Here is a 12,965-nt window from a genome sequence, read left to right as displayed (position 1 = left end):
TAGAAAAGGGCATGGCCTCGGAGCACCTCTCTTAATGCAGCCCTGTGGCGTTTTCAAGAGGTACCTGGTGGACTAGTTGGCCCCCAGAGACCCACAGAATTGAAGGGGAATGAATCCCCCAACTTAAAACACGCCAAAGGGCGCGTTTGCACTGTGGTGCAGGCAGGAGGTGGGGACAGATGTGACAAGTGTGCAAACACGCCCTGTGGCACGTTTTAAGTTGGGGGATTAAGTCCCCTTGAATCCTGAGGGCCAACTAGCCACACGGTGCCGCTGGCTCCCCGCCACCTGCTGGAGCCGGCATTGCTTTTCCACACGGAGAGCTGCTGACATGCAGCTCCCCATGTGAAAAAGAAATCCGCTTTGGATTTTGGAAGCTTCCAAAATCCTAAACATAGTTTGCAATGACAGGGCGGGAGCCGCACGGCTCCCGCCCTGTCATTGCAAACAGCAGTGTCCCGGGGTTGGCACCCGGGACACTGTAGGAGCCGGCCCTGGGTGGTGGTGGTCCCCAGGGCCATCAAGGATTCCAGGAGAGGGGATGCATGGTCCCCCTCCCTACTATTGCACAGCCCCTGGGAGGTGGTGGTCTCCGGGGTTCGGAGGTCTGTACCAGACCCATGCATTTGCATTTTAGTGCCCTGGGGAGGTGGTGTTCCTCGGGGCATGTAGGGGGGCTCGAGCCCCCCACATAGGTTTAAAATTATTTAAAAAATCAAGTCCTGGGGTGGCGGTCCCCGGGGTTAGGGGTGCCTTGGAGGTCCCCCAGAAATTAAAGTACAAGCCTTGGGGGGTGGCGGTCCCCAGGGCTGCGGGACAGCCGTGTGCCCTCCCGCATATTATAAACATAGCCCCGTGGGAGGTGGCGGTCCCCGGGGCTGCAGGGGCCCCTGCGTGCCCCCACAATAACAAAATATAAAATCGACAATGCCCCCAGGACCTGGCCACCCGGGGGCTTATAGGAAACAGAGCGTGGGAGTCCACACTTCATTTTTTAAAAATAATTTCATCGGGATTTGCGACCCCAATGCAACTTCCGCCAAAATATAAAAACAAAATGCTTTTTTTGGCTTTGGGGGTCCTTGTGGACCCCTGAGCAGGCCTGGGGGGTCAGGTTGTTTCTACTCTGCCCCCTTTTCTGGTTTTTCAACTTTGTTTTACTGTTTTCTTGTGACTTAGTTCTACCGAGTCACAAGATGGCTGCCAACACTTCCTGGTTTGGAGTGTTGGCAGCCAATCACAGGGAAGCTCGTGGCCGGGAAGGTTAGCGAATCCACAGCGTCTCTAGATATCGAAACTTTTATTTTTGAATTTCTCAGCAACTACTGAAGGATTTACACTATTTACAAAAAGCAACGCTTTCTGAACCAAGCGCTACCTTTATGCCAAATTTGGTGTAATTTCGTTCAGCAGTTCGGGCTGTAGCCTTGGCTAAAGTTTCCTATGGGAAATTGATTTTCTGACCTCTATTTTTTTTAATTTCTCAGGAACTACTGAACGGATTTACACCATTTAACAAAAAGGCCTCTTTCTGAACCAAGGGCTACTTTTATGCCAAATTTGGTGTATTTCCGTTCAGCAGTTCGGGCTGTAGCTGTGTCTAAAGTTTCCTATGGAAATTAACATCGAGAAAAGACGTTTTGGGACCCCCCTTTTTTCTCAGACTCCGCTTGGCAAATCACCCCGAAACTTTCAAGACAGGAGCTGACTGGAGCTCCCCACTAGTTTTGAAATTTTTGCGATGATTCGTCAAACGACGCCAAAGTTATTTGGAAAACAAAAAATGCTTTTCCTATGGAAAATAGGTCCTAACTATAACTACCTACTGGCGACCGCCTGTAGGTAATATGTATGTATGTATGTGTATATATATATATATATATATATATATATATATATATATATATATATGTACATACATATATGTGTGTATATATATTTATATATATCCAAGGTATGTAAAAGTACATAAATACGCTCTCAGGAAGGAAAGACAGACACGATCGTCCCAATCACCAGTTTAATGCATACGACGCGTTTCGGCAGAAGCCTTGTTCACGTGTGACATGCTGTCGAAATTCCACACTGATAAAGTTAACACGATCCAAAGTAAAGTAAACAAAATAAACATAGGACAATCACGTAAGATGAAATACATGGCGGCCATCTTGGAATGGGTAAAATACCCTTCCATACTGTAGGAAACGAAACCAACCCCTGGCCAAAGTTATGATCAGTTATGCAAAATGAAAATCAATTGGATTGATTTTTCCGGTTTGCTCCACCGGAGCATACGCCACCCTTCGAGGGTCCCAGCGTTCCAGTAGGAGCTGTTTTGTGGAAGGATATATATATATATATATACATAGGAAATCCGCAACATTCTATTTGGAATAACGTTGGCGCCGATTGACAAATCTTCGCGAAATTTTCCTAACTTTTGGCCAGCTCCGGTCCGCTCCTATCCTGAAAATTTCACAGTGATTCATCAAGCGGGGCCGAGAAAAAAGGGGGGTCCCAAAATGCGTTTTCCCCATGTATTTTCTCATAGGTCCTGTTGACGCAGCTACAGCCCGAACAGAATTACACCACATTTGGCATAGAGGTAGTCCTCAGTTCAGACTCCTGCCTTTTGCTTAAATGGTGTAAATCCGTTGAGTAATTCCTGAGAAAATTAGAGTTAAAAAGATAGATATATCTGGGCGGAGCCTAACCACACATCTCATCGTGAGATCTGATTGGCTGTCAGTACTTCATCCAAGAAGTGTTGGCAGCCATCTTGGGACCAATATACATGATTAAAAAGCATTGCAGTTAATAGAAGGTTTTAAGACTTTAGTTAAATTATAAATCATTTGTTGATGGTACCATACTCATTTTTGGAATTGTGGTGTGTTCTAAGGTGATTTTACCATGTGAAAAAGCCTTCTGCTGTGATATCATGAATCATGTTTGAGAGAAAAATATTGTCTCATGCTTTTCCCACAGAGGTTTGGAAGCTGATCTATAAGCTAAACTGAGAGCATATTTTCTGTAAATTCACATTATCTTTCTCAGTTATGTGAGAATGAAGTCTGACATTCTCAGTAAAACATGTACATCCAACAAAGGCAGAGACTGTCAGTTGATTCCTTTGTGTTCTACTGCAGCTTCCCAGAGTGTTCTAAAGAACAACTAGAGCGCTAACAGTCCTACTTATGACAAACATATTGCACACCGGAAGCCATCTTGATTGGAATAAAGTGGTAACTCTTAAAACATTTAATTTGCAAAGGAACAAAATGAGGGGGTTCATTTTGCCATAAAAAGTATGATTAATGCTGCAGAAATTTTGACTTCTCAAATCCTCTTCTATTTCATTAAAAAATTATGACATGCAGATTGAAACATGCACTTTGAATACCAGCAGCAGACTTCCCTGGTGAGCAGTAGCTTTACTACAGTGATCTAATGAGCAACTAGAGTGCTAACATTCAGAATGTATGGCAAATGTGTGACACATCTGAATGCCTTCTTGATGGAACCAAAATAAAAAACTGAAAGTATTTCCTACTGAGGAGACTGCAGTAAATGAGGAAATTAGGAAACTTCATAACAAATAAATCTCCCAAGATGGCCACCAGAGACAAAAGAGCCCAAATGTAGCCCAAATATCACCCAGATGTAGCTCAAGTATAGCCCAATGACAAAATGTCCCAGAGTGTTCTTAAGAACAACTAGAGTGCTTACTGTCTTACTTATGACAAAAGTATGGCACACCTGAAGCCATCTTGATTGGAATAAACTGGTAACACTTAAAACATTTAATTTGAAAAGGAACACAATGAGTGAGTTCATTTTGCCATTGAAATTATGATTAGTGCTGAAGAAAGAAAAATTAGGGCACATTTTGAGTGACTTCTCAAATCCTCTTCTATTTCATTAAAAAATTCTGATATGCAGACTGAAACATGCACTTTTAATACCAGCAGCAGACTTCCGTGGTGAGCAGTAGCTTTACTACAGTGATCTAATGAGCAACTAGAGTGCTAACATTCAGAATTTATGGCAAATGTGTGACATATCTGAATACCTTCTTGACGGAATCAAAGTAAAAAACTGAAAGCATTTCCTACTGAGGAGATTGCAGTAAATGAGGAAATTAGGAAACTTCATAACAAAAAAATCTCCCAAGATGGCCACCAGAGACAAAAGAGCCCAAATGCAGCACAAATATCACCCAGATGTAGCCCACATGTAGCCCAATGACAGAAGTGTGCAAAACACTTATTTTTTGTGTATTTGCAGTTTTATATAGTGCAGACTTGTCAGGTATTGGAGTGCTTTACATGAGCATTGGTTACATCACACAAGATCAAATTCATTTTGGTTGTAGACATAGGGAGATTAAGTGATTTGACCAGAATCACAGAATGTTGAGCTGAAGCAGAAACTCCAACCTGGTTCCCCAGTTGCAAAGTCTGCAGCTCTGGAAGTAACACCACATCCTCTTCCCTAGGTGCAACATTTAATCAAGTTGTCAACTGGATAAAAAAACATAAAGATTACAAATAATTTAAAAGTTCTTTATCGCTATTTGAAAACTCAGAAAATATGTCCTCATTTTAGTATTTTAGAGCACTAACCATAATTTGATGCAAATAAGACCCTCTCATATATGTAATTTCTAAAGGAAATGCTCTAGGTATTACAGTTTTGATTACATCAAGATGACGTCAGGCGTTCCACACTTTTGTAATAAATATAGAATGTTAGCAATCTAGTTGTTCATTGGGATACTGTTGAGAGGCAGAGGCCAGGGGCACACTGGGCAGGCAGGAAGGGCAGTGGCAGCACAACAGACTATGGATGGCCGTGGAAAGGGGGGCAGGGGCAACAAACCAACAATACAGGACTGGCAAGAGAGGCTGTGGCAATATATTAGACCATTGTGGGCAGAAGGAAGAGGCAGTGGTAGTACAACCATACATGCCAACAGACCCGTTTCAGCCAGGAAACGTCCAATGTTTTTAAGCTCAAATGGGCTTTATTTGATCTGTCTCCTGTCTACAATCTCCTCTTTTTCAATGTAACTCAAAGGGGAAAATCAATACCCCAGTTTTTTTTCAAAATCTCACTCTTACCAAGTTCAAAATGTTCGCAAGTATGGTACATTGGATCATGGTAGGCAGGAGGAATTGGGGTAGGGACATGGACTTGGATAACAGAGGACAGGAGGGACATGGAAAGGTGCGCCAAACTGACCCTACAGGGCAGGCATCAGGGTTTGCAGCAGCACAATACACCACACAGGGCATGCGGGATGAGAGTGCATCACAACAATCCATAGAAAGCAATAGGGAGGGGACAGGACCATGCACATGGACAACAGAGAACAGAGGGGAAAGAGGCAATGGTAGCTAGCTGAACATAATGGACAGACAGGAGATATAGCTGCAGCATAACTGACCATAAAGGGCAGGAGGGACGGATCAGGGGCATTACAATGAAACATATAAGCCAGGAGGAAGGGAATAGGGGTCTGCACATGGAAACAGAGGGCCGGGGGCAAGGGGGGCAGGGCAGGAGCAGCAAGATGACCATGGAGGTCAGGCAGGATGGGCACTAGAAACAAGACACACCATGGAGAGCAACAATGAGACTATGATGACATACACACAGACCATGGAGGGAAGGTGGAAGGGGGTCAGGGGCAGCTAGCTGACCAAACAGGGAAAGTAGGAGGGGCCGTAGCAGCACAGAAGACCATGCATGGCAAGCAGGAGGGTTAGTGGCAGCACAATGGCTATGATGGGCAAGAAGGAGGGTGCAGGGGCATGCACAAAGGACCATGGAGGATAGAAGAGAGGGTCAGGACCTGGGCACAGACAAGATAGTTCAGGGGAAGGGGCCTCACAACAGACCGCGCGGGGCAGGCAGGAGGAGCAGTTGCAGCACAACAGACCAGGGAGGGCAGAAGGGTGTGGCAGTAAAATGGACCATGGAGGACAGGAGGAAGGGGATAGGGGCATGGCATGTGGACAGGCAGGGTGGAGGTGGCAGGGACAGGTTACAGTCATCTGACAATGCTAGGCAGGTGGGAGGGGAGTGGCAGCTCAACAGAACACTCATAGTAGATAGGAGTGGCAGGTCCATGGAACATGGTGGGCAAAAGAGATGGAGAAGGGGCATGCACAAAGACATCGGAGGGCAGGGGGAAGGAGAATAGGGGCAGCAAGCTAAGCACAGAGGCTAAGCAGGAGGTCAATGATGGGCCATCAAATTGGGCAATGGAGGGCAGGAGGAGTGGACTGGTACATCATGCTAAATGGAGGGCAGTGGCAGCACATCAGACCATGCATGGCAGGAGGGAGGAGGCTAGTCCATGGATTCAGACAACAGAGGATAGGGAGGAGGTTGATGGGGCTGCAAGCTAACTGTTCAGAGAAGGTGTGTATTAGGAACTTTATTGTGCAAACTACTTAAAATATGAACAAGTATGCAGCATAATCTCACTTTTATTCAGGAAGAAGAGGACGTTTGTGACTGTGACTCCGGGCTCACTTGGCAGAAACACCCCCTGACCCTCCACCCCCATCGCAAAATGTAATGCCCGTGAAAAGGGTAGGTGGACGCAGTGTTATAAAGAACATAGTCCTGAGAGCACGATTGAAAATGAAAACTAGATATAGTATATTGTATAAACTATGCACCAAAAAGTGTGATATAAGATGAACCGGGGCGTGAAATATAATATGCAATATATTGTGCACAATGAAAGATTCATTGGAGAGCGCGAGATAGCACAGGCACTAGCGCGTGCTATGCGATATGCACCTTGGAGTGTAATATGCACAGGGCAGTGTTGTGTAACCTAACTAGTCTTTAAAGTTGTAATATAAAATATGTGCTGGGGAGTGTAACGTTGCATATCCACTGTGACAAAGATATGGATCCCAGATTGTAATATGTATGGCATAGCGCTGTGCATTATAACATAGGCATCGAGGAAGGCACGTTAGATGGGGCAATATAACCTGTGCGAAGGTAAGTGTGGCATGACATATTCACGGGGTGATGTTACAGTGCACATGGGCTAGAGAGTGTCATAGCATACGCACTAGCTGGTGGTATACAACACAGAGGTGTGTGGCACTCGGCGGGCACTGGTGGGTGTAACACAGCATTGGGCTCAGCCAGGAGCACGCTGTGACTCTCAAGTGAGGTTTGTCTCCTTTCCACAGAGTAAAACAAAAAGTATTACACATCCGGCGGTGGATGTGTGTCTTATTAACCGTGAGGGGGGTTTCTTGCATAGTTTGGTCAAATTTGTGTCGAATCCCCTTTGAATGGCTTGGTTTGCGTGTGTATTAAATGTGCCCATCAATAGCTTCCCATGTTTGTATAAATAAACGACAAGGCTGTCTACTTGGAGAGTACCCACAGGCGGGGGCTCCGGGATTAGGCACGGTAGGGCGTCAGACACGCCAGAGCATCACTAGCGGTGTAAATACATTCCACGTGGATTCATTGTATGCATAGTCGCCTTTTAATGAATATCACGCAAATCGTCATGGTGATAGGAACATACGGTTTGTCCAGCATGTCCTAGGTGTTTCTGTAAATATATATTTTTAAAATATGATAAAAAACAAAGGCCGTCCCCGGGGGATAGGGTCTCCAGGGCCATAAGTGGCCTGAGGAGGGGGGGGGCAACGCAGTCCCCCTCCTAAAGAATAAAAAACCCGGGGGTTGGGGTCCCCGGGGCCGATTAAGGTCTTGGGAGGGCCACATTTATTTTTTTCAACAAAAAAAATTAGGGTGCAGGCCCTGGGGGATGGGGTCCCCAGGGCCAATAAATTAGAAAAAGAAGGGGGGACACACAACCCTCCTTCTTAAAAAAATAAAATAAATAAAAGACCGGCATCACGCCGGAGGCCACGCCCCCTCCTTGCAGCACTCTGCAAACGCGCCCCCTGGCCAGTTGTAAGTTGGGGAATTAATTCCCCTTCAATACTGAGGGTCCCTGAGGGCCAACTAGCCCAACAGGTATCTCCAGTATGCGCCAGGGAGCTGCGTTGCAGACAGGTCACGCCCCTTTTTACACCTCTATGCAACGCAGCTCTGTGGCGCTTACTGGAGGTACCTAGTGGGCTAGTTTGACCCTAGGGACTCTTAGGATTCAAGGGGACTTAATCTCTCAACTTAGAACGGCCACAGGGCGGGTTTACACAGTGGTGAAGTGAGGGGACGGGACCTGAGGTGACGTGTGCAAACACACCCTGTGGGGCGTTTTAAGATGGGGAAATAATTCCCTTTCAATCCTGAGGGACCCTGGGGGCCAACTAGCCCACCAGGTAATTCCAGTAAGCACCACTGCTCTGCGATGCAGAGAGGTGGTGCAGGCCATGCCCCTTTTTACACCTCTCTGCAATGGCGCTTACTGGACGTACCTAGTGGGCTATTTTACCCTAGGGACTATCAGGATTCAAGGGGACTTAATCTCCCAACTTAAAAAACGGCCACAGGGCGTATTTACACAGTGGGGAAGGGAGGGGACGGGGCCTGAGGTGACGTGTGCAAACACGCCCTATGGCGCGTTTTAAGTTGGGGAAATATTTCCCCTTCAATCCTGAGGGCCCCTGGGGACTAACTAGCCCACCAGGTGCTTCCAGTAAGCGCCACTGAGCTGCGTTGCAGAGAGGTGGTCCAGGCCGTGCCACTTTTTACACCTGTCTGCAACGCAGCTCTGTGGCGCTTACTGGAGGTACCTAGTGGGCTAGTTGGACCCTAGAGACCCTCAGGATTCAAATGAACTTAATCTCCCAACTAAAAACGGCCACAGGGCGTGTTTACACAGTGGTGAAGGGAGGGGACGGGGCCTGAGTTAACGTGTGCAAACAAGCCCTGTGGCGCGTTTTAAGTTTGGGAAATATTTCTCCTTCAATCCTGAGGGACCCTGGGGGCCAACTAGCCCACCAGGTGCTTCCAGTAAGCGCCACTGCGCTGCATTGCAGAAAGGTGGTCCTGGCCGTTCCCCTTTTTACATCTCTCTGCAACGCAGCTCTGTGGCGCTTACTGGAGGTACCTAGTGGTCTAATTGGACCCTAGGGACCTTCAGGATTCAAGGGGACTTAATCTCCCAACTTAAAATGGCCACAGGGCGTGTTTACATAGTGGGGAAGCAGGGGACGGGGCCTGAGGTGACGTGTGCAAACACGTCCTGTGGCGCCTTTTAAGAGGTAGTTTCAAACCCCTGCCCTATTATATACTAGGGGCTTACAGAGGAGGTCATGCTAATCACAGGGCGACCCCAATGCATAGTGTTCCCTAGTGTATGTAGGTGTTTTCACTGTATTCTGAGTGCCTTTTAACATAGCACTGGCTCTAGGACTGGTTAGTCAGACTCAGTTACCACCAGTATCCATCTGAAAAAGTTGAGGGTACAGGATGATTTTGCAACAAGGCTTCTTTTTGCTCTTCTGTTTGTTCTTTCTGCACGTTATCCTTCTTCCTGCACTTTTCTTCGTCTTTGAGGACTTCTGTTGCTTTTTCTGCATTTCTTTTTTTTCTTTAAGTCCGTTTTTTCTTCTTTCTTCACATGTCCTATCTCTGTAGGCGTAATTAGAAAACCTTTGAAATTCACTGAAAAAACCATAGGTTTCAGGATTGTTATAGTTAGGAATTAACATTAAAAAAACCTTCGAAATTCACAGAAAAAACCATAGGTTTCAGGGGTGTTATAGTTAGCTGGACTTTTCACTCGTACAAAACCATTGAAATTCCCTTGTTACAGTTAGTTCAGCTAACTATAACTCACGCGCCCGCAATGCACTGCTGATGACGTCACATATTACATCACTCATGACATGGTCAGTGACATCACTCATGACATCACTGATGACATCTCAAATGACATCACTGATGACATCACTGATGACATCATCCTTGTGATAGTGTGGCAGACCTCTCCCCATAATATAACCTTTGATACACACATTCAAAAATAGAAATTAACATTTTCAAAACAATGGACATACCAATACCAGTTACAACAACCTATTCAGTAATTCTAAGATCCACATACACATCCACTCATTCACCAACAGTCCTATACAGTCACTCATACATGTACTCACTCATCATATGTCCTATACAGTCACTCATACATGTACTCACCTATACATCCTGTTACACAACACAACTCATCCATAGAGTTACTCACACACAGTCACTCATGCTAATAAAGAATCAAACATCCACGTACTTGCATATACAGTTATGCACACACCACCACACTTCTACAGAAACTTACACATACTTAGTCTTTTAAACAATCACTTATAGAAACACATACTAGTTTAAAACATATGTAGTTACTCATAAAGACACTATTGAGACAGTCATTCAATCACTAACACACCCATGCACACCCTCATCCACCCATACAGTCCTGCACACATGCTGTCTTCAACACATACAAACAGTGAGTCACTCATTCATGCACCTATGCACTACGTAATACCCCCACCGAACCATACAGACACTCAGACACTCATACTGATACTCAAAAAAACAACTAATAACCTATATAGACTTTCATGTAGCTACTCACCAGCCCATGCAGCCACTTATACACAAAGTGAGAGACTGATACAGATATTTACATATTTAAACATTGAAGTTGAAGTTAAAAGTTCTTGATAGAGCGCACTGTGACCTAGCGGCTTTCTGGCGCTAAAGTAGAAGGCTGAGATGAGTGTAGTTCTACCGAGAGGAAATCAGCAGGAGTACGCTTGGGAGAACAGTAAGGTCTTAAGGGCCTTGCGGAATTGTAGCTAGACTGGAATGGATCTAATGGACAATGGGAGACTGTTCCAGAAGCAAGGGGCTAGTACAGAGAAACTAGTGCCTCCAGTTTTGGATCTGCGAAAGCGCGGAACATTGAGAAGGGCTTGATTGGAGGAACAGAGGGCGCGGTTGGGAGTGTAGGGACTGATGAGGGAATTAATGAAAGCCGGGGCAGTACGGGCACGAGCCATGAAGGCCAGGCAACCCATCTTAAAAAGGGATCTCTGGCAAATGGGGAGCCAATGAAGGGATTTCAAAACAGGAGTGATGTGGAGGGACTTGGGAAGGTGAAGAATAAGATGGGCGGCCTGATTCTGGATAGCCTGGAGACGGCGTAGTTCGTAGGCCGGAATGCCCACGTAGAGGCTATTCCCGTAATCAAGACGAGAAAGAATCATTGCCAAAATAATAAGTTTAAGGGCATCAGAAGAAAAGAAACGGGACACTTTCCGAATGATCCGGAGGGAAAGGAAGCAGGAGGAGACAACTGAACTAATCTGGGCATGCATGAAGAGGTCCCGACTGACTTTAATGCCCAAGGTCTTAGCAGAGGCCGCTGGTGTGGGCGGGGGGCCAAAGGTGGAGGGCCAAAAGGCGGCAGACCAGGGGGAGGTGGTAGGGCCAAGCAGGACCAACTCCGTCTTGTCCAGATTGAGTTTAAGTTGGTTGTAGTTCATCCACTCAGAGATGAAAGCTAGGGTAGAGTGGAATTTAGGTAGGGAATCAAAAGGAGAGGAAAGATCAAATACTAACTGGAGGTCGTCCGCATAATTATACACGGAGACCCCCATGTCAAGAAGAGAAAGAATAAGGGGGTGGATGTAGAGATTAAAGAGAAGGGGGGACAGAGAGGAGCCTTGGGGGACCCCGCATGGAACCAAGCGGGTGGGGGCAGTGAAACCAGAAAGATGGACCGCCTGAGTCCGTTCTTTAAGAAAAGAGGCGAGCCAAGAGAAGGCAGTGCCCCGAACGCCCGCTGCGCGGACACGGTCGAGAAGGATAGAGTGGTCGACCGTGTCAAACGCAGTGGACAAATCAAGGAGCACCAAGGCTTGGAGTAGATTTGAATCAGCCTTGCTCTTTAGTTCATCTAGAACGGACAGGACCACTGACTCAGTAGAGTGGGCCGGGCGGAATCCCGCCTGGTGTGAGGCCAAGAGTTGGTTGTCCTCAATGAAAGTGGAGAGACATGTTGTAATATAGCTCTCTAAGATCTTCCTAAGGTATGGAAGAAGGGAAATGGATCTGAAGTTGGACGGGAGGGAGGGGTCTAAGCCGGGCTTTTTTAAAATGGGGAAGACTATGGCCGATTTGAAGGATTTCGGAACTAGGCCAGAGGAGATAGAGGCATTAAGAAGGGAAAGGGGGGGATCAGGGCAGTGAGTGAAGAGCTCTCTCAGAATGCGAGCTGGAACACAGTCAGCCGGGGAGCCTGACTTCACTTTCTGGAGTAACTCAAGAAAGGAATCCAGAGAGATGGGGGGGAACTGGTCAAGGGAGGAAGAGGGTGGGGGAAGAGCAGGGGAAGGCGGTGGCGAAGGTACTGAAGGGATGTTATATTTGATCTTCGCAATCTTCTCTAAAAAAAAATCATTCAGGGATAAACAAAGAGCTTGGGAGGGGATAAGGTTAGGGTTGGCCCTATCAGAAGCAACTAAGTTGCGAACTATGGAGAAAATCTCCTTGGGTTTATTGGCTAATGAGGTGATTTTCTCCGTAAGTAAGTAGTTTTAGCTCAGAGGATGGCCCTCTTATAGTTAGCTAGAAGAGACTTGTATTTAGCTCGCAAGAGAGGACAGTAGTTGCGCCTCCAATGGCGTTCAGAGCGCTTAAGGTCCAGTTTAAGAATTTTCAATTCATCCGTAAACCATTTTTGGGCATCATGGGGGCGACAAGCCTTAAATTTCCTGAGAGGGGCAACCAGGTCACAAGAAGAGGACAGCCAATGATTCACGGCGCCTACTTGAAGATCGAGGGAAAGGTTAAGAAGATCGGGGGGAGAGGAAGCGAGAGAAGCACTCAGAGAGTTGAGATCAACCCGATTCCAATTGCGAGACGAGATATTCTTGTGCAAGGGGAGTTTCTCTGGAGCTTCAAGCTCAATGGAGAAAGAAATCAGAGAGTGGTCGGACCAG

The sequence above is a fragment of the Triturus cristatus genome, chromosome 5_2, assembly GCF_964204655.1.
Source record: "Triturus cristatus chromosome 5_2, aTriCri1.1, whole genome shotgun sequence".
NCBI classification, from domain to species: Eukaryota; Metazoa; Chordata; class Amphibia; order Caudata; family Salamandridae; genus Triturus; species Triturus cristatus.
The sequence above is the reverse complement of the archived record's forward strand: the minus strand, read 5'-3'. Positions refer to the sequence as shown.